Source organism: Opisthocomus hoazin, chromosome 12, assembly GCF_030867145.1.
Source record: "Opisthocomus hoazin isolate bOpiHoa1 chromosome 12, bOpiHoa1.hap1, whole genome shotgun sequence".
Classification (NCBI taxonomy): Eukaryota; Metazoa; Chordata; class Aves; order Opisthocomiformes; family Opisthocomidae; genus Opisthocomus; species Opisthocomus hoazin.
The window spans coordinates 26657710-26682091 of record NC_134425.1 but is presented as its reverse complement, the minus strand read 5'-3'; positions in this window follow the sequence as shown (position 1 = coordinate 26682091).

The following is a 24382-nucleotide window of genomic DNA, read 5'->3' as shown; positions in this document are numbered from 1 at the left end:
TGCAGATAGCTGGCAGGCAGAAGGGGCTAGCCTGGAAAGCTGTTGCTCAGCCTCATCTGCCCATGGCACTGCTCGCACAGAGGCACAGAGAATGGGGCTGCTTGCTTATCTTGCCACTTGAAACTTCAAACGCATGCTGGGAATGGTGGTGTACCTGCCAGGCTCCTATCACAGCCCTGCTCCGAAAGTGCGAACGTCTGCAGATAGCTGGCAGGCAGAATAGGCTATCCTGGAAAGCTGTTGCTCAGCCTCATCTGCCCATGGCACTGTTCGCATAGAGGCACAGAGAATGGGGCTGCTTACTTGTCTTGCCACCTCAAACTTCATACGTAGCCTAGGAAAGTTGGTGTCCCAGCCAGGCTGCTTTCGCAGCCCTGCTCCGAAAGTGCGAACGTCTGCAGATAGCTGGCAGCCAGAAGGGGCTAGCCTGGAAAGCTGTTGCTCAGCCTCATCTGCCCATGGCACTGTTCGCATAGAGGCACAGAGAATGGGGCTCCTTGCTTATCTTGCCACTTGAAACTTCAAACGCATGCTGGGAATGGTGGTGTCCCTGCCAGGCTCCTATCACAGCCCTGCTCCGAAAGTGCGAACATCTGCAGATAGCTGGCAGCCAGAAGGGGCTATCCTGGAAAGATGTTGCTCAGCCTCATCTGCCCATGGCAGTGCTTGCACAGAGGCACAGAGAATGGGGCTGCTTGCTTGTCTTGCCACCTCAAACTTCAAACGTAGCCTGGGAAAGTTGGTGTCCAGGCCAGGCTGCTTTCTCAGCCCTGCTCCGAAAGTGCGAACGTCTGCAGATAGCTGGCAGCCAGAAGGTGCTAGCCTGGAAAGCTGTTGCTCAGCCTCATCTGCCCATGGCACTGTTCGCATAGAGGCACAGAGAATGGGGCTGCTTGCTTGTCTTGCCACCTCAAACTTCAAACGTAGCCTGGGAAAGTTGGTGTCCGAGCCAGGCTCCTATCACAGCCCTGCTCCGAAAGTGCGAACGTCTGCAGATAGCTGGCAGCCAGAAGGGGCTATCCTGGAAAGCTGTTGCTCAGCCTCATCTGCCCATGGCACTGCTCGCACAGAGGCACAGAGAATGGGGCTGCTTGCTTGTCTTGCCAACTCAAACTTCAAACGTAGCCTGGGAAAGATGGTGTACCTGCTAGGCTCCTTTCGCAGCCCTGCTCCGAAAGTGCGAACGTCTGCAGATAGCTGGCAGGCAGAAGGGGCTAGCCTGGAAAGCTGTTGCTCAGCCTCATCTGCCCATCGCAGTGCTCGCACAGAGGCACAGAGAATGGGGCTGCTTGCTTATCTTGCCACTTGAAACTTCAAACGCATGCTGGGAATGGTGGTGTCCCTGCCTGGCTCCTATCACAGCCCTGCTCCGAAAGTGCGAACATCTGCAGATAGCTGGCAGCCAGAAGGGGCTATCCTGGAAAGCTGTTGCTCAGCCTCATCTGCCCATGGCACTGTTCGCATAGAGGCACAGAGAATGGGGCTGCTTACTTGTCTTGCCACCTCAAACTTCATACGTAGCCTAGGAAAGTTGGTGTCCCAGCCAGGCTGCTTTCGCAGCCCTGCTCCGAAAGTGCGAACGTCTGCAGATAGCTGGCAGCCAGAAGGGGCTAGCCTGGAAAGCTGTTGCTCAGCCTCATCTGCCCATGGCACTGTTCGCATAGAGGCACAGAGAATGGGGCTCCTTGCTTATCTTGCCACTTGAAACTTCAAACGCATGCTGGGAATGGTGGTGTCCCTGCCAGGCTCCTATCACAGCCCTGCTCCGAAAGTGCGAACATCTGCAGATAGCTGGCAGCCAGAAGGGGCTATCCTGGAAAGCTGTTGCTCAGCCTCATCTGCCCATGGCAGTGCTTGCACAGAGGCACAGAGAATGGGGCTGCTTGCTTGTCTTGCCACCTCAAACTTCAAACGTAGCCTGGGAAAGTTGGTGTCCAGGCCAGGCTGCTTTCGCAGCCCTGCTCCGAAAGTGCGAACGTCTGCAGATAGCTGGCAGCCAGAAGGTGCTAGCCTGGAAAGCTGTTGCTCAGCCTCATCTGCCCATGGCACTGTTCGCATAGAGGCACAGAGAATGGGGCTGCTTGCTTGTCTTGCCACCTCAAACTTCAAACGTAGCCTGGGAAAGTTGGTGTCCGAGCCAGGCTCCTATCACAGCCCTGCTCCGAAAGTGCGAACGTCTGCAGATAGCTGGCAGCCAGAAGGGGCTATCCTGGAAAGCTGTTGCTCAGCCTCATCTGCCCATGGCACTGCTCGCACAGAGGCACAGAGAATGGGGCTGCTTGCTTGTCTTGCCAACTCAAACTTCAAACGTAGCCTGGGAAAGATGGTGTACCTGCTAGGCTCCTTTCGCAGCCCTGCTCCGAAAGTGCGAACGTCTGCAGATAGCTGGCAGGCAGAAGGGGCTAGCCTGGAAAGCTGTTGCTCAGCCTCATCTGCCCATCGCAGTGCTCGCACAGAGGCACAGAGAATGGGGCTGCTTGCTTATCTTGCCACTTGAAACTTCAAACGCATGCTGGGAATGGTGGTGTCCCTGCCAGGCTCCTATCACAGCCCTGCTCCGAAAGTGCGAACGTCTGCAGATAGCTGGCAGGCAGAATAGGCTATCCTGGAAAGCTGTTGCTCAGCCTCATCTGCCCATGGCACTGTTCGCATAGAGGCACAGAGAATGGGGCTGCTTGCTTGTCTTGCCACCGCAAACTTCATACGTAGCCTAGGAAAGTTGGTGTCCCAGCCAGGCTGCTTTCGCAGCCCTGCTCCGAAAGTGCGAACGTCTGCAGATAGCTGGCAGCCAGAAGGGGCTATCCTGGAAAGCTGTTGCTCAGCCTCATCTGCCCATGGCACTGCTCGCACAGAGGCACAGAGAATGGGGCTGCTTGCTTGTCTTGCCACCTCAAACTTCAAACGTAGCCTGGGAAAGTTGGTGTCCCTGCCAGGCTCCTTTCGCAGAACTTCTCCGAAAGTGCGAACGTCTGCAGATAGCTGGCAGCCAGAAGGGGCTAGCCTGGAAAGCTGTTGCTCAGCCTCATCTGCCCATGGCACTGCTCGCACAGAGGCACAGAGAATGGGGCTGCTTGCTTGTCTTGCCACCTCAAACTTCAAACGTAGCCTGGGGAAGATGGTGTACCTGCTAGGCTCCTGTCACAGCCCTTCTCCGAAAGTGCGAACGTCTGCAGATAGCTGGCAGCCAGAAGGGGCTATCCTGGAAAGCTGTTGCTCAGCCTCATCTGCCCATGGCACTGCTCGCACAGAGGCACAGAGAATGGGGCTGCTTGCTTATCTTGCCACTTGAAACTTCAAACGCATGCTGGGAATGGTGGTGTCCCTGCCTGGCTCCTATCACAGCCCTGCTCCGAAAGTGCGAACATCTGCAGATAGCTGGCAGCCAGAAGGGGCTATCCTGGAAAGCTGTTGCTCAGCCTCATCTGCCCATGGCAGTGCTTGCACAGAGGCACAGAGAATGGGGCTGCTTGCTTGTCTTGCCACCTCAAACTTCAAACGTAGCCTGGGAAAGTTGGTGTCCCTGCTAGGCTCCTTTCGCAGCCCTGCTCCGAAAGTGCGAACGTCTGCAGATAGCTGGCAGCCAGAAGGGGCTAGCCTGGAAAGCTGTTGCTCAGCCTCATCTGCCCATGGCAGTGCTCGCACAGAGGCACAGAGAATGGGGCTGCTTGCTTGTCTTGCCACCTCAAACTTCAAACGTAGCCTGGGGAAGATGGTGTACCTGCTAGGCTCCTGTCGCAGCCCTTCTCCGAAAGTGCGAACGTCTGCAGATAGCTGGCAGCCAGAAGGGGCTAGCCTGGAAAGCTGTTGCTCAGCCTCATCTGCCCATGGCACTGCTCGCACAGAGGCACAGAGAATGGGGCTGCTTGCTTATCTTGCCACTTGAAACTTCAAACGCATGCTGGGTATGGTGGTGTCCCTGCCTGGCTCCTATCACAGCCCTGCTCCGAAAGTGCGAACGTCTGCAGATAGCTGGCAGCCAGAAGGTGCTATCCTGGAAAGCTGTTGCTCAGCCTCATCTGCCCATGGCACTGTTCGCATAGAGGCACAGAGAATGGGGCTGCTTGCTTGTCTTGCCACCTCAAACTTCAAACGTAGCCTGGGAAAGTTGGTGTCCCAGCCAGGCTCCTATCACAGCCCTGCTCCGAAAGTGCGAACGTCTGCAGATAGCTGGCAGCCAGAAGGGGCTATCCTGGAAAGCTGTTGCTCAGCCTCATCTGCCCATGGCACTGCTCGCACAGAGGCACAGAGAATGGGGCTGCTTGCTTGTCTTGCCACCTCAAACTTCAAACGTAGCCTGGGAAAGATGGTGTACCTGCTAGGCTCCTTTCGCAGCCCTGCTCCGAAAGTGCGAACGTCTGCAGATAGCTGGCAGGCAGAAGGGGCTAGCCTGGAAAGCTGTTGCTCAGCCTCATCTGCCCATGGCAGTGCTCGCACAGAGGCACAGAGAATGGGGCTGCTTGCTTATCTTGCCACTTGAAACTTCAAACGCATGCTGGGAATGGTGGTGTCCCTGCCAGGCTCCTATCACAGCCCTGCTCCGAAAGTGCGAACGTCTGCAGATAGCTGGCAGGCAGAATAGGCTATCCTGGAAAGCTGTTGCTCAGCCTCATCTGCCCATGGCACTGTTCGCATAGAGGCACAGAGAATGGGGCTGCTTGCTTGTCTTGCCACCGCAAACTTCATACGTAGCCTAGGAAAGTTGGTGTCCCAGCCAGGCTGCTTTCGCAGCCCTGCTCCGAAAGTGCGAACGTCTGCAGATAGCTGGCAGCCAGAAGGGGCTAGCCTGGAAAGCTGTTGCTCAGCCTCATCTGCCCATGGCACTGTTCGCATAGAGGCACAGAGAATGGGGCTGCTTGCTTGTCTTGCCACCTCAAACTTCAAACGTAGCCTGGGAAAGTTGGTGTCCAGGCCAGGCTGCTTTCGCAGCCCTGCTCCGAAAGTGCGAACGTCTGCAGATAGCTGGCAGCCAGAAGGTGCTAGCCTGGAAAGCTGTTGCTCAGCCTCATCTGCCCATGGCACTGTTCGCATAGAGGCACAGAGAATGGGGCTGCTTGCTTGTCTTGCCACCTCAAACTTCAAACGTAGCCTGGGAAAGTTGGTGTCCCTGCCAGGCTCCTATCACAGCCCTGCTCCGAAAGTGCGAACGTCTGCAGATAGCTGGCAGCCAGAAGGGGCTAGCCTGGAAAGCTGTTGCTCAGCCTCATCTGCCCATGGCACTGCTCGCACAGAAGCACAGAGAATGGGGCTGCTTGCTTGTCTTGCCACCTCAAACTTCAAACGTAGCCTGGGAAAGATGGTGTACCTGCTAGGCTCCTTTCGCAGCCCTGCTCCGAAAGTGCGAACGTCTGCAGATAGCTGGCAGGCAGAATAGGCTATCCTGGAAAGCTGTTGCTCAGCCTCATCTGCCCATGGCACTGTTCGCATAGAGGCACAGAGAATGGGGCTGCTTACTTGTCTTGCCACCTCAAACTTCATACGTAGCCTAGGAAAGTTGGTGTCCCAGCCAGGCTGCTTTCGCAGCCCTGCTCCGAAAGTGCGAACGTCTGCAGATAGCTGGCAGCCAGAAGGGGCTAGCCTGGAAAGCTGTTGCTCAGCCTCATCTGCCCATGGCAGTGCTCGCACAGAGGCACAGAGAATGGGGCTCCTTGCTTATCTTGCCACTTGAAACTTCAAACGCATGCTGGGAATGGTGGTGTCCCTGCCAGGCTCCTATCACAGCCCTGCTCCGAAAGTGCGAACATCTGCAGATAGCTGGCAGCCAGAAGGGGCTATCCTGGAAAGCTGTTGCTCAGCCTCATCTGCCCATGGCAGTGCTTGCACAGAGGCACAGAGAATGGGGCTGCTTGCTTGTCTTGCCACCTCAAACTTCAAACGTAGCCTGGGAAAGTTGGTGTCCAGGCCAGGCTGCTTTCGCAGCCCTGCTCCGAAAGTGCGAACGTCTGCAGATAGCTGGCAGCCAGAAGGTGCTAGCCTGGAAAGCTGTTGCTCAGCCTCATCTGCCCATGGCACTGTTCGCATAGAGGCACAGAGAATGGGGCTGCTTGCTTGTCTTGCCACCTCAAACTTCAAACGTAGCCTGGGAAAGTTGGTGTCCGAGCCAGGCTCCTATCACAGCCCTGCTCCGAAAGTGCGAACGTCTGCAGATAGCTGGCAGCCAGAAGGGGCTATCCTGGAAAGCTGTTGCTCAGCCTCATCTGCCCATGGCACTGCTCGCACAGAGGCACAGAGAATGGGGCTGCTTGCTTGTCTTGCCAACTCAAACTTCAAACGTAGCCTGGGAAAGATGGTGTACCTGCTAGGCTCCTTTCGCAGCCCTGCTCCGAAAGTGCGAACGTCTGCAGATAGCTGGCAGGCAGAAGGGGCTAGCCTGGAAAGCTGTTGCTCAGCCTCATCTGCCCATCGCAGTGCTCGCACAGAGGCACAGAGAATGGGGCTGCTTGCTTATCTTGCCACTTGAAACTTCAAACGCATGCTGGGAATGGTGGTGTCCCTGCCTGGCTCCTATCACAGCCCTGCTCCGAAAGTGCGAACATCTGCAGATAGCTGGCAGCCAGAAGGGGCTATCCTGGAAAGCTGTTGCTCAGCCTCATCTGCCCATGGCACTGTTCGCATAGAGGCACAGAGAATGGGGCTGCTTACTTGTCTTGCCACCTCAAACTTCATACGTAGCCTAGGAAAGTTGGTGTCCCAGCCAGGCTGCTTTCGCAGCCCTGCTCCGAAAGTGCGAACGTCTGCAGATAGCTGGCAGCCAGAAGGTGCTAGCCTGGAAAGCTGTTGCTCAGCCTCATCTGCCCATGGCACTGTTCGCATAGAGGCACAGAGAATGGGGCTGCTTGCTTATCTTGCCACCTCAAACTTCAAACGTAGCCTGGGAAAGTTGGTGTCCGAGCCAGGCTCCTATCACAGCCCTGCTCCGGAAGTGCGAACGTCTGCAGATAGCTGGCAGGCAGAAGGGGCTAGCCTGGAAAGCTGTTGCTCAGCCTCATCTGCCCATCGCAGTGCTCGCACAGAGGCACAGAGAATGGGGCTGCTTGCTTATCTTGCCACTTGAAACTTCAAACGCATGCTGGGAATGGTGGTGTCCCTGCCAGGCTCCTATCACAGCCCTGCTCCGAAAGTGCGAACATCTGCAGATAGCTGGCAGCCAGAAGGGGCTATCCTGGAAAGCTGTTGCTCAGCCTCATCTGCCCATGGCACTGTTCGCATAGAGGCACAGAGAATGGGGCTGCTTGCTTGTCTTGCCACCGCAAACTTCATACGTAGCCTAGGAAAGTTGGTGTCCCAGCCAGGCTGCTTTCGCAGCCCTTCTCCGAAAGTGCGAACGTCTGCAGATAGCTGGCAGCCAGAAGGGGCTAGCCTGGAAAGCTGTTGCTCAGCCTCATCTGCCCATGGCACTGCTCGCACAGAGGCACAGAGAATGGGGCTGCTTGCTTGTCTTGCCACCTCAAACTTCAAACGTAGCCTGGGAAAGATGGTGTACCTGCTAGGCTCCTGTCGCAGCCCTTCTCCGAAAGTGCGAACGTCTGCAGATAGCTGGCAGGCAGAATAGGCTATCCTGGAAAGCTGTTGCTCAGCCTCATCTGCCCATGGCACTGTTCGCATAGAGGCACAGAGAATGGGGCTGCTTGCTTGTCTTGCCACCTCAAACTTCAAACGTAGCCTGGGAAAGTTGGTGTCCCTGCCAGGCTCCTTTCGCAGCCCTTCTCCGAAAGTGCGAACGTCTGCAGATAGCTGGCAGCCAGAAGGGGCTAGCCTGGAAAGCTGTTGCTCAGCCTCATCTGCCCATGGCAGTGCTCGCACAGAGGCACAGAGAATGGGGCTGCTTGCTTGTCTTGCCACCTCAAACTTCAAACGTAGCCTGGGGAAGATGGTGTACCTGCTAGGCTCCTGTCACAGCCCTTCTCCGAAAGTGCGAACGTCTGCAGATAGCTGGCAGCCAGAAGGGGCTAGCCTGGAAAGCTGTTGCTCAGCCTCATCTGCCCATGGCACTGCTCGCACAGAGGCACAGAGAATGGGGCTGCTTGCTTATCTTGCCACTTGAAACTTCAAACGCATGCTGGGAATGGTGGTGTCCCTGCCTGGCTCCTATCACAGCCCTGCTCCGAAAGTGCGAACATCTGCAGATAGCTGGCAGCCAGAAGGGGCTATCCTGGGAAGCTGTTGCTCAGCCTCATCTGCCCATGGCAGTGCTTGCACAGAGGCACAGAGAATGGGGCTCCTTGCTTGTCTTGCCACCTCAAACTTCAAACGTAGCCTGGGAAAGTTGGTGTCCCAGCCAGGCTCCTTTCGCAGCCCTGCTCCGAAAGTGCGAACGTCTGCAGATAGCTGGCAGCCAGAAGGGGCTAGCCTGGAAAGCTGTTGCTCAGCCTCATCTGCCCATGGCACTGCTCGCACAGAGGCACAGAGAATGGGGCTGCTTGCTTGTCTTGCCACCTCAAACTTCAAACGTAGCCTGGGAAAGATGGTGTACCTGCTAGGCTCCTGTCGCAGCCCTTCTCCGAAAGTGCGAACGTCTGCAGATAGCTGGCAGCCAGAAGGGGCTAGCCTGGAAAGCTGTTGCTCAGCCTCATCTGCCCATGGCACTGCTCGCACAGAGGCACAGAGAATGGGGCTGCTTGCTTATCTTGCCACTTGAAACTTCAAACGCATGCTGGGTATGGTGGTGTCCCTGCCTGGCTCCTATCACAGCCCTGCTCCGAAAGTGCGAACGTCTGCAGATAGCTGGCAGCCAGAAGGTGCTATCCTGGAAAGCTGTTGCTCAGCCTCATCTGCCCATGGCACTGTTCGCATAGAGGCACAGAGAATGGGGCTGCTTGCTTGTCTTGCCACCTCAAACTTCAAACGTAGCCTGGGAAAGTTGGTGTCCCAGCCAGGCTCCTATCACAGCCCTGCTCCGAAAGTGCGAACGTCTGCAGATAGCTGGCAGCCAGAAGGGGCTATCCTGGAAAGCTGTTGCTCAGCCTCATCTGCCCATGGCACTGCTCGCACAGAGGCACAGAGAATGGGGCTGCTTGCTTGTCTTGCCACCTCAAACTTCAAACGTAGCCTGGGAAAGATGGTGTACCTGCTAGGCTCCTTTCGCAGCCCTGCTCCGAAAGTGCGAACGTCTGCAGATAGCTGGCAGGCAGAAGGGGCTAGCCTGGAAAGCTGTTGCTCAGCCTCATCTGCCCATGGCAGTGCTCGCACAGAGGCACAGAGAATGGGGCTGCTTGCTTATCTTGCCACTTGAAACTTCAAACGCATGCTGGGAATGGTGGTGTCCCTGCCAGGCTCCTATCACAGCCCTGCTCCGAAAGTGCGAACGTCTGCAGATAGCTGGCAGGCAGAATAGGCTATCCTGGAAAGCTGTTGCTCAGCCTCATCTGCCCATGGCACTGTTCGCATAGAGGCACAGAGAATGGGGCTGCTTGCTTGTCTTGCCACCGCAAACTTCATACGTAGCCTAGGAAAGTTGGTGTCCCAGCCAGGCTGCTTTCGCAGCCCTGCTCCGAAAGTGCGAACGTCTGCAGATAGCTGGCAGCCAGAAGGGGCTAGCCTGGAAAGCTGTTGCTCAGCCTCATCTGCCCATGGCACTGTTCGCATAGAGGCACAGAGAATGGGGCTCCTTGCTTGTCTTGCCTTCTCAAACTTCAAACGTAGCCTGGGAAAGTTGGTGTCCCAGCCAGGCTCTTTTCGCAGCCCTGCTCCGAAAGTGCGAACGTCTGCAGATAGCTGGCAGGCAGAAGGGGCTATCCTGGAAAGCTGTTGCTCAGCCTCATCTGCCCATGGCACTGTTCGCATAGAGGCACAGAGAATGGGGCTCCTTGCTTGTCTTGCCTTCTCAAACTTCAAACGTAGCCTGGGAAAGTTGGTGTCCCAGCTAGGCTCCTTTCGCAGCCCTGCTCCGAAAGTGCGAACGTCTGCAGATAGCTGGCAGCCAGAAGGGGCTATCCTGGAAAGCTGTTGCTCAGCCTCATCTGCCCATGGCACTGCTCGCACAGAGGCACAGAGAATGGGGCTGCTTGCTTATCTTGCCACTTGAAACTTCAAACGCATGCTGGGAATGGTGGTGTCCCTGCCAGGCTCCTATCACAGCCCTGCTCCGAAAGTGCGAACGTCTGCAGATAGCTGGCAGGCAGAAGGGGCTAGCCTGGAAAGCTGTTGCTCAGCCTCATCTGCCCATGGCACTGCTCGCACAGAGGCACAGAGAATGGGGCTGCTTGCTTATCTTGCCACTTGAAACTTCAAACGCATGCTGGGAATGGTGGTGTCCCTGCCTGGCTCCTATCACAGCCCTGCTCCGAAAGTGCGAACATCTGCAGATAGCTGGCAGCCAGAAGGGGCTATCCTGGAAAGCTGTTGCTCAGCCTCATCTGCCCATGGCACTGTTCGCATAGAGGCACAGAGAATGGGGCTGCTTGCTTATCTTGCCACCTCAAACTTCAAACGTAGCCTGGGAAAGTTGGTGTCCGAGCCAGGCTCCTATCACAGCCCTGCTCCGGAAGTGCGAACGTCTGCAGATAGCTGGCAGCCAGAAGGGGCTATCCTGGAAAGCTGTTGCTCAGCCTCATCTGCCCATGGCACTGCTCGCACAGAGGCACAGAGAATGGGGCTGCTTGCTTGTCTTGCCAACTCAAACTTCAAACGTAGCCTGGGAAAGATGGTGTACCTGCTAGGCTCCTTTCGCAGCCCTGCTCCGAAAGTGCGAACGTCTGCAGATAGCTGGCAGGCAGAAGGGGCTAGCCTGGAAAGCTGTTGCTCAGCCTCATCTGCCCATGGCACTGTTCGCATAGAGGCACAGAGAATGGGGCTGCTTGCTTGTCTTGCCAACTCAAACTTCAAACGTAGCCTGGGAAAGATGGTGTACCTGCTAGGCTCCTTTCGCAGCCCTGCTCCGAAAGTGCGAACGTCTGCAGATAGCTGGCAGGCAGAAGGGGCTAGCCTGGAAAGCTGTTGCTCAGCCTCATCTGCCCATGGCAGTGCTCGCACAGAGGCACAGAGAATGGGGCTGCTTGCTTATCTTGCCACTTGAAACTTCAAACGCATGCTGGGAATGGTGGTGTCCCTGCCAGGCTCCTATCACAGCCCTGCTCCGAAAGTGCGAACATCTGCAGATAGCTGGCAGCCAGAAGGGGCTATCCTGGAAAGCTGTTGCTCAGCCTCATCTGCCCATGGCAGTGCTTGCACAGAGGCACAGAGAATGGGGCTGCTTGCTTATCTTGCCACTTGAAACTTCAAACGTAGCCTGGGAAAGTTGGTTTCCCAGCCAGGCTCCTATCACAGCCCTGCTCCGAAAGTGCGAACGTCTGCAGATAGCTGGCAGCCAGAAGGGGCTAGCCTGGAAAGCTGTTGCTCAGCCTCATCTGCCCATGGCACTGGTCGCACAGAGCCACAGAGAATGGGGCTGCTTGCTTGTCTTGCCACCTCAAACTTCAAACGTAGCCTGGGAAAGATGGTGTACCTGCTAGGCTCCTTTCGCAGCCCTGCTCCGAAAGTGCGAACGTCTGCAGATAGCTGGCAGGCAGAAGGGGCTAGCCTGGAAAGCTGTTGCTCAGCCTCATCTGCCCATGGCACTGCTCGCACAGAGGCACAGAGAATGGGGCTGCTTGCTTATCTTGCCACTTGAAACTTCAAACGCATGCTGGGAATGGTGGTGTCCCTGCCAGGCTCCTATCACAGCCCTGCTCCGAAAGTGCGAACGTCTGCAGATAGCTGGCAGGCAGAAGGGGCTAGCCTGGAAAGCTGTTGCTCAGCCTCATCTGCCCATGGCACTGCTCGCACAGAGGCACAGAGAATGGGGCTGCTTGCTTGTCTTGCCACCTCAAACTTCAAACGTAGCCTGGGAAAGTTGGTGTCCAGGCCAGGCTGCTTTCGCAGCCCTGCTCCGAAAGTGCGAACGTCTGCAGATAGCTGGCAGCCAGAAGGTGCTATCCTGGAAAGCTGTTGCTCAGCCTCATCTGCCCATGGCACTGCTCGCACAGAGGCACAGAGAATGGGGCTGCTTGCTTATCTTGCCACTTGAAACTTCAAACGCATGCTGGGAATGGTGGTGTCCCTGCCAGGCTCCTATCACAGCCCTGCTCCGAAAGTGCGAACGTCTGCAGATAGCTGGCAGGCAGAATAGGCTATCCTGGAAAGCTGTTGCTCGGCCTCATCTGCCCATGGCACTGTTCGCACAGAGGCACAGAGAATGGGGCTGCTTGCTTGTCTTGCCACCGCAAACTTCATACGTAGCCTGGGAAAGTTGGTGTCCCAGCCAGGCTGCTTTCGCAGCCCTGCTCCGAAAGTGCGAACGTCTGCAGATAGCTGGCAGCCAGAAGGGGCTAGCCTGGAAAGCTGTTGCTCAGCCTCATCTGCCCATGGCACTGTTCGCATAGAGGCACAGAGAATGGGGCTCCTTGCTTATCTTGCCACTTGAAACTTCAAACGCATGCTGGGAATGGTGGTGTCCCTGCCAGGCTCCTATCACAGCCCTGCTCCGAAAGTGCGAACGTCTGCAGATAGCTGGCAGGCAGAAGGGGCTATCCTGGAAAGCTGTTGCTCAGCCTCATCTGCCCATGGCACTGTTCGCATAGAGGCACAGAGAATGGGGCTCCTTGCTTGTCTTGCCTTCTCAAACTTCAAACGTAGCCTGGGAAAGTTGGTGTCCCAGCCAGGCTCTTTTCGCAGCCCTGCTCCGAAAGTGCGAACGTCTGCAGATAGCTGGCAGGCAGAAGGGGCTAGCCTGGAAAGCTGTTGCTCAGCCTCATCTGCCCATGGCAGTGCTCGCACAGAGGCACAGAGAATGGGGCTGCTTGCTTGTCTTGCCACCGCAAACTTCATACGTAGCCTAGGAAAGTTGGTGTCCCAGCCAGGCTGCTTTCGCAGCCCTGCTCCGAAAGTGCGAACGTCTGCAGATAGCTGGCAGCCAGAAGGGGCTAGCCTGGAAAGCTGTTGCTCAGCCTCATCTGCCCATGGCACTGCTCTCATAGAGGCACAGAGAATGGGGCTCCTTGCTTATCTTGCCACTTGAAACTTCAAACGCATGCTGGGAATGGTGGTGTCCCTGCCAGGATCCTATCACAGCCCTGCTCCGAAAGTGCGAACGTCTGCAGATAGCTGGCAGCCAGAAGGTGCTATCCTGGAAAGCTGTTGCTCAGCCTCATCTGCCCATGGCACTGTTCGCATAGAGGCACAGAGAATGGGGCTGCTTGCTTGTCTTGCCACCTCAAACTTCAAACGTAGCCTGGGAAAGTTGGTGTCCCAGCCAGGCTCTTTTCGCAGCCCTGCTCCGAAAGTGCGAACGTCTGCAGATAGCTGGCAGCCAGAAGGGGCTATCCTGGAAAGCTGTTGCTCAGCCTCATCTGCCCATGGCAGTGCTCGCACAGAGGCACAGAGAATGGGGCTGCTTGCTTGTCTTGCCACCTCAAACTTCAAACGTAGCCTGGGGAAGATGGTGTACCTGCTAGGCTCCTGTCGCAGCCCTGCTCCGAAAGTGCGAACGTCTGCAGATAGCTGGCAGCCAGAAGGGGCTAGCCTGGAAAGCTGTTGCTCAGCCTCATCTGCCCATGGCACTGCTCGCACAGAGGCACAGAGAATGGGGCTGCTTGCTTATCTTGCCACTTGAAACTTCAAACGCATGCTGGGAATGGTGGTGTCCCTGCCAGGCTCCTATCACAGCCCTGCTCCGAAAGTGCGAACATCTGCAGATAGCTGGCAGCCAGAAGGGGCTATCCTGGAAAGCTGTTGCTCAGCCTCATCTGCCCATGGCAGTGCTTGCACAGAGGCACAGAGAATGGGGCTGCTTGCTTATCTTGCCACTTGAAACTTCAAACGTAGCCTGGGAAAGTTGGTTTCCCAGCCAGGCTCCTATCACAGCCCTGCTCCGAAAGTGCGAACGTCTGCAGATAGCTGGCAGCCAGAAGGGGCTATCCTGGAAAGCTGTTGCTCAGCCTCATCTGCCCATGGCACTGCTCGCACAGAGGCACAGAGAATGGGGCTGCTTGCTTGTCTTGCCACCTCAAACTTCAAACGTAGCCTGGGAAAGATGGTGTACCTGCTAGGCTCCTTTCGCAGCCCTGCTCCGAAAGTGCGAACGTCTGCAGATAGCTGGCAGGCAGAAGGGGCTAGCCTGGAAAGCTGTTGCTCAGCCTCATCTGCCCATGGCAGTGCTCGCACAGAGGCACAGAGAATGGGGCTGCTTGCTTATCTTGCCACTTGAAACTTCAAACGCATGCTGGGAATGGTGGTGTCCCTGCCAGGCTCCTGTCGCAGCCCTGCTCCGAAAGTGCGAACGTCTGCAGATAGCTGGCAGGCAGAAGGGGCTAGCCTGGAAAGCTGTTGCTCAGCCTCATCTGCCCATGGCACTGCTCGCACAGAGGCACAGAGAATGGGGCTGCTTGCTTGTCTTGCCACCTCAAACTTCAAACGTAGCCTGGGAAAGTTGGTGTCCAGGCCAGGCTGCTTTCGCAGCCCTGCTCCGAAAGTGCGAACGTCTGCAGATAGCTGGCAGCCAGAAGGTGCTATCCTGGAAAGCTGTTGCTCAGCCTCATCTGCCCATGGCACTGCTCGCACAGAGGCACAGAGAATGGGGCTGCTTGCTTATCTTGCCACTTGAAACTTCAAACGCATGCTGGGAATGGTGGTGTCCCTGCCAGGCTCCTATCACAGCCCTGCTCCGAAAGTGCGAACGTCTGCAGATAGCTGGCAGGCAGAATAGGCTATCCTGGAAAGCTGTTGCTCGGCCTCATCTGCCCATGGCACTGTTCGCACAGAGGCACAGAGAATGGGGCTGCTTGCTTGTCTTGCCACCTCAAACTTCAAACGTAGCCTGGGAAAGATAGTGTACCTGCTAGGCTCCTTTCGCAGCCCTGCTCCGAAAGTGCGAACGTCTGCAGATAGCTGGCAGGCAGAAGGGGCTAGCCTGGAAAGCTGTTGCTCAGCCTCATCTGCCCATGGCAGTGCTCGCACAGAGGCACAGAGAATGGGGCTGCTTGCTTATCTTGCCACTTGAAACTTCAAACGCATGCTGGGAATGGTGGTGTCCCTGCCAGGCTCCTATCACAGCCCTGCTCCGAAAGTGCGAACGTCTGCAGATAGCTGGCAGGCAGAATAGGCTATCCTGGAAAGCTGTTGCTCAGCCTCATCTGCCCATGGCACTGTTCGCATAGAGGCACAGAGAATGGGGCTGCTTGCTTGTCTTGCCACCGCAAACTTCATACGTAGCCTAGGAAAGTTGGTGTCCCAGCCAGGCTGCTTTCGCAGCCCTGCTCCGAAAGTGCGAACGTCTGCAGATAGCTGGCAGCCAGAAGGGGCTAGCCTGGAAAGCTGTTGCTCAGCCTCATCTGCCCATGGCACTGTTCGCAAAGAGGCACAGAGAATGGGGCTCCTTGCTTATCTTGCCACTTGAAACTTCAAACGCATGCTGGGAATGGTGGTGTCCCTGCCAGGCTCCTATCACAGCCCTGCTCCGAAAGTGCGAACGTCTGCAGATAGCTGGCAGCCAGAAGGGGCTATCCTGGAAAGCTGTGGCTCAGCCTCATCTGCCCATGGCACTGTTCGCATAGAGGCACAGAGAATGGGGCTCCTTGCTTGTCTTGCCTTCTCAAACTTCAAACGTAGCCTGGGAAAGTTGGTGTCCAGGCCAGGCTGCTTTCGCAGCCCTGCTCCGAAAGTGCGAACGTCTGCAGATAGCTGGCAGCCAGAAGGTGCTATCCTGGAAAGCTGTTGCTCAGCCTCATCTGCCCATGGCACTGCTCGCACAGAGGCACAGAGAATGGGGCTGCTTGCTTATCTTGCCACTTGAAACTTCAAACGTAGCCTGGGAAAGTTGGTTTCCCAGCCAGGCTCCTATCACAGCCCTGCTCCGAAAGTGCGAACGTCTGCAGATAGCTGGCAGCCAGAAGGGGCTATCCTGGAAAGCTGTTGCTCAGCCTCATCTGCCCATGGCACTGCTCGCACAGAGGCACAGAGAATGGGGCTGCTTGCTTGTCTTGCCACCTCAAACTTCAAACGTAGCCTGGGAAAGTTGGTGTACCTGCTAGGCTCCTTTCGCAGCCCTGCTCCGAAAGTGCGAACGTCTGCAGATAGCTGGCAGGCAGAAGGGGCTAGCCTGGAAAGCTGTTGCTCAGCCTCATCTGCCCATGGCAGTGCTCGCACAGAGGCACAGAGAATGGGGCTGCTTGCTTATCTTGCCACTTGAAACTTCAAACGCATGCTGGGAATGGTGGTGTCCCTGCCAGGCTCCTATCACAGCCCTGCTCCGAAAGTGCGAACGTCTGCAGATAGCTGGCAGGCAGAATAGGCTATCCTGGAAAGCTGTTGCTCAGCCTCATCTGCCCATGGCACTGCTCGCACAGAGGCACAGAGAATGGGGCTGCTTGCTTATCTTGCCACTTGAAACTTCAAACGCATGCTGGGAATGGTGGTGTCCCTGCCTGGCTCCTATCACAGCCCTGCTCCGAAAGTGCGAACATCTGCAGATAGCTGGCAGCCAGAAGGGGCTATCCTGGAAAGCTGTTGCTCGGCCTCATCTGCCCATGGCACTGTTCGCACAGAGGCACAGAGAATGGGGCTGCTTGCTTGTCTTGCCACCTCAAACTTCAAACGTAGCCTGGGAAAGTTGGTGTCCAGGCCAGGCTGCTTTCGCAGCCCTGCTCCGAAAGTGCGAACGTCTGCAGATAGCTGGCAGCCAGAAGGTGCTAGCCTGGAAAGCTGTTGCTCAGCCTCATCTGCCCATGGCACTGTTCGCATAGAGGCACACAGAATGGGGCTGCTTGCTTGTCTTGCCACCTCAAACTTCAAACGTAGCCTGGGAAAGTTGGTGTCCCAGCCAGGCTCCTATCACAGCCCTGCTCCGAAAGTGCGAACGTCTGCAGATAGCTGGCAGCCAGAAGGGGCTATCCTGGAAAGCTGTTGCTCAGCCTCATCTGCCCATGGCACTGCTCGCACAGAAGCACAGAGAATGGGGCTGCTTGCTTGTCTTGCCACCTCAAACTTCAAACGTAGCCTGGGAAAGATGGTGTACCTGCTAGGCTCCTTTCGCAGCCCTGCTCCGAAAGTGCGAACGTCTGCAGATAGCTGGCAGGCAGAAGGGGCTAGCCTGGAAAGCTGTTGCTCAGCCTCATCTGCCCATGGCAGTGCTCGCACAGAGGCACAGAGAATGGGGCTGCTTGCTTATCTTGCCACTTGAAACTTCAAACGCATGCTGGGAATGGTGGTGTCCCTGCCAGGCTCCTATCACAGCCCTGCTCCGAAAGTGCGAACATCTGCAGATAGCTGGCAGCCAGAAGGGGCTATCCTGGAAAGATGTTGCTCAGCCTCATCTGCCCATGGCAGTGCTTGCACAGAGGCACAGAGAATGGGGCTGCTTGCTTGTCTTGCCACCTCAAACTTCAAACGTAGCCTGGGAAAGTTGGTGTCCAGGCCAGGCTGCTTTCGCAGCCCTGCTCCGAAAGTGCGAACGTCTGCAGATAGCTGGCAGCCAGAAGGTGCTAGCCTGGAAAGCTGTTGCTCAGCCTCATCTGCCCATGGCACTGTTCGCATAGAGGCACAGAGAATGGGGCTGCTTGCTTGTCTTGCCACCTCAAACTTCAAACGTAGCCTGGGAAAGTTGGTGTCCGAGCCAGGCTCCTATCACAGCCCTGCTCCGAAAGTGCGAACGTCTGCAGATAGCTGGCAGCCAGAAGGGGCTATCCTGGAAAGCTGTTGCTCAGCCTCATCTGCCCATGGCACTGCTCGCACAGAGGCACAGAGAATGGGGCTGCTTGCTTGTCTTGCCAACTCAAACTTCAAACGTAGCCTGGGAAAGATGGTGTACCTTCTAGGCTCCTTTCCCAGCCCTGCTCCGAAAGTGCGAACGTCTGCAGATAGCTGGCAGGCAGAAGGGGCTAGCCTGGAAAGCTGTTGCTCAGCCTCATCTGCCCATCGCAGTGCTCGCACAGAGGCACAGAGAATGGGGCTGCTTGCTTATCTTGCCACTTGAAACTTCAAACGCATGCTGGGAATGGTGGTGTCCCTGCCTGGCTCCTATCACAGCCCTGCTCCGAAAGTGCGAACATCTGCAGATAGCTGGCAGCCAGAAGGGGCTATCCTGGAAAGCTGTTGCTCAGCCTCATCTGCCCATGGCACTGTTCGCATAGAGGCACAGAGAATGGGGCTGCTTGCTTATCTTGCCACTTGAAACTTCAAACGCATGCTGGGAATGGTGGTGTCCCTGCCAGGCTCCTATCACAGCCCTGCTCCGAAAGTGCGAACGTCTGCAGATAGCTGGCAGGCAGAATAGGCTATCCTGGAAAGCTGTTGCTCAGCCTCATCTGCCCATGGCACTGTTCGCATAGAGGCACAGAGAATGGGGCTGCTTGCTTGTCTTGCCACCGCAAACTTCATACGTAGCCTAGGAAAGTTGGTGTCCCAGCCAGGCTGCTTTCGCAGCCCTGCTCCGAAAGTGCGAACGTCTGCAGATAGCTGGCAGCCAGAAGGGGCTATCCTGGAAAGCTGTTGCTCAGCCTCATCTGCCCATGGCACTGCTCGCACAGAGGCACAGAGAATGGGGCTGCTTGCTTGTCTTGCCACCTCAAACTTCAAACGTAGCCTGGGAAAGTTGGTGTCCCTGCCAGGCTCCTTTCGCAGCCCTTCTCCGAAAGTGCGAACGTCTGCAGATAGCTGGCAGCCAGAAGGGGCTAGCCTGGAAAGCTGTTGCTCAGCCTCATCTGCCCATGGCACTGCTCGCACAGAGGCACAGAGAATGGGGCTGCTTGCTTGTCTTGCCACCTCAAACTTCAAACGTAGCCTGGGGAAGATGGTGTACCTGCTAGGCTCCTGTCACAGCCCTTCTCCGAAAGTGCGAACGTCTGCAGATAGCTGGCAGCCAGAAGGGGCTATCCTGGAAAGCTGTTGCTCAGCCTCATCTGCCCATGGCACTGCTCGCACAGAGGCACAGAGAATGGGGCTGCTTGCTTATCTTGCCACTTGAAACTTCAAACGCATGCTGGGAATGGTGGTGTCCCTGCCTGGCTCCTATCACAGCCCTGCTCCGAAAGTGCGAACATCTGCAGATAGCTGGCAGCCAGAAGGGGCTATCCTGGAAAGCTGTTGCTCAGCCTCATCTGCCCATGGCAGTGCTTGCACAGAGGCACAGAGAATGGGGCTGCTTGCTTGTCTTGCCACCTCAAACTTCAAACGTAGCCTGGGAAAGTTGGTGTCCCTGCTAGGCTCCTTTCGCAGCCCTGCTCCGAAAGTGCGAACGTCTGCAGATAGCTGGCAGCCAGAAGGGGCTAGCCTGGAAAGCTGTTGCTCAGCCTCATCTGCCCATGGCAGTGCTCGCACAGAGGCACAGAGAATGGGGCTGCTTGCTTGTCTTGCCACCTCAAACTTCAAACGTAGCCTGGGGAAGATGGTGTACCTGCTAGGCTCCTGTCGCAGCCCTTCTCCGAAAGTGCGAACGTCTGCAGATAGCTGGCAGCCAGAAGGGGCTAGCCTGGAAAGCTGTTGCTCAGCCTCATCTGCCCATGGCACTGCTCGCACAGAGGCACAGAGAATGGGGCTGCTTGCTTATCTTGCCACTTGAAACTTCAAACGCATGCTGGGTATGGTGGTGTCCCTGCCTGGCTCCTATCACAGCCCTGCTCCGAAAGTGCGAACGTCTGCAGATAGCTGGCAGCCAGAAGGTGCTATCCTGGAAAGCTGTTGCTCAGCCTCATCTGCCCATGGCACTGTTCGCATAGAGGCACAGAGAATGGGGCTGCTTGCTTGTCTTGCCACCTCAAACTTCAAACGTAGCCTGGGAAAGTTGGTGTCCCAGCCAGGCTCCTATCACAGCCCTGCTCCGAAAGTGCGAACGTCTGCAGATAGCTGGCAGCCAGAAGGGGCTATCCTGGAAAGCTGTTGCTCAGCCTCATCTGCCCATGGCACTGCTCGCACAGAGGCACAGAGAATGGGGCTGCTTGCTTGTCTTGCCACCTCAAACTTCAAACGTAGCCTGGGAAAGATGGTGTACCTGCTAGGCTCCTTTCGCAGCCCTGCTCCGAAAGTGCGAACGTCTGCAGATAGCTGGCAGGCAGAAGGGGCTAGCCTGGAAAGCTGTTGCTCAGCCTCATCTGCCCATGGCAGTGCTCGCACAGAGGCACAGAGAATGGGGCTGCTTGCTTATCTTGCCACTTGAAACTTCAAACGCATGCTGGGAAAGATGGTGTACCTGCCAGGCTCCTATCACAGCCCTGCTCCGAAAGTGCGAACGTCTGCAGATAGCTGGCAGGCAGAATAGGCTATCCTGGAAAGCTGTTGCTCAGCCTCATCTGCCCATGGCACTGTTCGCATAGAGGCACAGAGAATGGGGCTGCTTGCTTGTCTTGCCACCGCAAACTTCATACGTAGCCTAGGAAAGTTGGTGTCCCAGCCAGGCTGCTTTCGCAGCCCTGCTCCGAAAGTGCGAACGTCTGCAGATAGCTGGCAGCCAGAAGGGGCTAGCCTGGAAAGCTGTTGCTCAGCCTCATCTGCCCATGGCACTGTTCGCATAGAGGCACAGAGAATGGGGCTGCTTGCTTGTCTTGCCACCTCAAACTTCAAACGTAGCCTGGGAAAGTTGGTGTCCAGGCCAGGCTGCTTTCGCAGCCCTGCTCCGAAAGTGCGAACGTCTGCAGATAGCTGGCAGCCAGAAGGTGCTAGCCTGGAAAGCTGTTGCTCAGCCTCATCTGCCCATGGCACTGTTCGCATAGAGGCACAGAGAATGGGGCTGCTTGCTTGTCTTGCCACCTCAAACTTCAAACGTAGCCTGGGAAAGTTGGTGTCCCTGCCAGGCTCCTATCACAGCCCTGCTCCGAAAGTGCGAACGTCTGCAGATAGCTGGCAGCCAGAAGGGGCTATCCTGGAAAGCTGTTGCTCAGCCTCATCTGCCCATGGCACTGCTCGCACAGAAGCACAGAGAATGGGGCTGCTTGCTTGTCTTGCCACCTCAAACTTCAAACGTAGCCTGGGAAAGATGGTGTACCTGCTAGGCTCCTTTCGCAGCCCTGCTCCGAAAGTGCGAACGTCTGCAGATAGCTGGCAGGCAGAATAGGCTATCCTGAAAGCTGTTGCTCAGCCTCATCTGCCCATGGCACTGTTCGCATAGAGGCACAGAGAATGGGGCTGCTTACTTGTCTTGCCACCTCAAACTTCATACGTAGCCTAGGAAAGTTGGTGTCCCAGCCAGGCTGCTTTCGCAGCCCTGCTCCGAAAGTGCGAACGTCTGCAGATAGCTGGCAGCCAGAAGGGGCTAGCCTGGAAAGCTGTTGCTCAGCCTCATCTGCCCATGGCAGTGCTCGCACAGAGGCACAGAGAATGGGGCTCCTTGCTTATCTTGCCACTTGAAACTTCAAACGCATGCTGGGAATGGTGGTGTCCCTGCCAGGCTCCTATCACAGCCCTGCTCCGAAAGTGCGAACATCTGCAGATAGCTGGCAGCCAGAAGGGGCTATCCTGGAAAGCTGTTGCTCAGCCTCATCTGCCCATGGCAGTGCTTGCACAGAGGCACAGAGAATGGGGCTGCTTGCTTGTCTTGCCACCTCAAACTTCAAACGTAGCCTGGGAAAGTTGGTGTCCAGGCCAGGCTGCTTTCGCAGCCCTGCTCCGAAAGTGCGAACGTCTGCAGATAGCTGGCAGCCAGAAGGTGCTAGCCTGGAAAGCTGTTGCTCAGCCTCATCTGCCCATGGCACTGTTCGCATAGAGGCACAGAGAATGGGGCTGCTTGCTTGTCTTGCCACCTCAAACTTCAAACGTAGCCTGGGAAAGATGGTGTACCTGCTAGGCTCCTTTCGCAGCCCTGCTCCGAAAGTGCGAACGTCTGCAGATAGCTGGCAGGCAGAAGGGGCTAGCCTGGAAAGCTGTTGCTCAGCCTCATCTGCCCATCGCAGTGCTCGCACAGAGGCACAGAGAATGGGGCTGCTTGCTTATCTTGCCACTTGAAACTTCAAACGCATGCTGGGAATGGTGGTGTCCCTGCCTGGCTCCTATCACAGCCCTGCTCCGAAAGTGCGAACATCTGCAGATAGCTGGCAGCCAGAAGGGGCTATCCTGGAAAGCTGTTGCTCAGCCTCATCTGCCCATGGCACTGTTCGCATAGAGGCACAGAGAATGGGGCTGCTTACTTGTCTTGCCACCTCAAACTTCATACGTAGCCTAGGAAAGTTGGTGTCCCAGCCAGGCTGCTTTCGCAGCCCTGCTCCGAAAGTGCGAACGTCTGCAGATAGCTGGCAGCCAGAAGGTGCTAGCCTGGAAAGCTGTTGCTCAGCCTCATCTGCCCATGGCACTGTTCGCATAGAGGCACAGAGAATAGGGCTGCTTGCTTATCTTGCCACCTCAAACTTCAAACGTAGCCTGGGAAAGTTGGTGTCCGAGCCAGGCTCCTATCACAGCCCTGCTCCGGAAGTGCGAACGTCTGCAGATAGCTGGCAGCCAGAAGGGGCTAGCCTGGAAAGCTGTTGCTCAGCCTCATCTGCCCATGGCACTGCTCGCACAGAGGCACAGAGAATGGGGCTGCTTGCTTGTCTTGCCAACTCAAACTTCAAACGTAGCCTGGGAAAGTTGGTGTACCTGCTAGGCTCCTTTCGCAGCCCTGCTCCGAAAGTGCGAACGTCTGCAGATAGCTGGCAGGCAGAAGGGGCTAGCCTGGAAAGCTGTTGCTCAGCCTCATCTGCCCATCGCAGTGCTCGCACAGAGGCACAGAGAATGGGGCTGCTTGCTTATCTTGCCACTTGAAACTTCAAACGCATGCTGGGAATGGTGGTGTCCCTGCCAGGCTCCTATCACAGCCCTGCTCCGAAAGTGCGAACGTCTGCAGATAGCTGGCAGGCAGAATAGGCTATCCTGGAAAGCTGTTGCTCAGCCTCATCTGCCCATGGCACTGTTCGCATAGAGGCACAGAGAATGGGGCTGCTTGCTTGTCTTGCCACCGCAAACTTCATACGTAGCCTAGGAGAGTTGGTGTCCCAGCCAGGCTGCTTTCGCAGCCCTGCTCCGAAAGTGCGAACGTCTGCAGATAGCTGGCAGGCAGAAGGGGCTAGCCTGGAAAGCTGTTGCTCAGCCTCATCTGCCCATGGCACAGCTCGCACAGAGGCACAGAGAATGGGGCTGCTTGCTTGTCTTGCCACCTCAAACTTCAAACGTAGCCTGGGAAAGTTGGTGTCCCTGCCAGGCTCCTTTCGCAGCCCTTCTCCGAAAGTGCGAACGTCTGCAGATAGCTGGCAGCCAGAAGGGGCTAGCCTGGAAAGCTGTTGCTCAGCCTCATCTGCCCATGGCAGTGCTCGCACAGAGGCACAGAGAATGGGGCTGCTTGCTTGTCTTGCCACCTCAAACTTCAAACGTAGCCTGGGGAAGATGGTGTACCTGCTAGGCTCCTGTCACAGCCCTTCTCCGAAAGTGCGAACGTCTGCAGATAGCTGGCAGCCAGAAGGGGCTAGCCTGGAAAGCTGTTGCTCAGCCTCATCTGCCCATGGCACTGCTCGCACAGAGGCACAGAGAATGGGGCTGCTTGCTTATCTTGCCACTTGAAACTTCAAACGCATGCTGGGAATGGTGGTGTCCCTGCCTGGCTCCTATCACAGCCCTGCTCCGAAAGTGCGAACATCTGCAGATAGCTGGCAGGCAGAAGGGGCTATCCTGGAAAGCTGTTGCTCAGCCTCATCTGCCCATGGCAGTGCTTGCACAGAGGCACAGAGAATGGGGCTGCTTGCTTGTCTTGCCACCTCAAACTTCAAACGTAGCCTGGGAAAGTTGGTGTCCCAGCCAGGCTCCTTTCGCAGCCCTGCTCCGAAAGTGCGAACGTCTGCAGATAGCTGGCAGCCAGAAGGGGCTAGCCTGGAAAGCTGTTGCTCAGCCTCATCTGCCCATGGCACTGCTCGCACAGAGGCACAGAGAATGGGGCTGCTTGCTTGTCTTGCCACCTCAAACTTCAAACGTAGCCTGGGAAAGATGGTGTACCTGCTAGGCTCCTGTCGCAGCCCTTCTCCGAAAGTGCGAACGTCTGCAGATAGCTGGCAGCCAGAAGGGGCTAGCCTGGAAAGCTGTTGCTCAGCCTCATCTGCCCATGGCACTGCTCGCCTAGAGGCACAGAGAATGGGGCTGCTTGCTTATCTTGCCACTTGAAACTTCAAACGCATGCTGGGTATGGTGGTGTCCCTGCCTGGCTCCTATCACAGCCCTGCTCCGAAAGTGCGAACGTCTGCAGATAGCTGGCAGCCAGAAGGTGCTATCCTGGAAAGCTGTTGCTCAGCCTCATCTGCCCATGGCACTGTTCGCATAGAGGCACAGAGAATGGGGCTGCTTGCTTGTCTTGCCACCTCAAACTTCAAACGTAGCCTGGGAAAGTTGGTGTCCCAGCCAGGCTCCTATCACAGCCCTGCTCCGAAAGTGCGAACGTCTGCAGATAGCTGGCAGCCAGAAGGGGCTA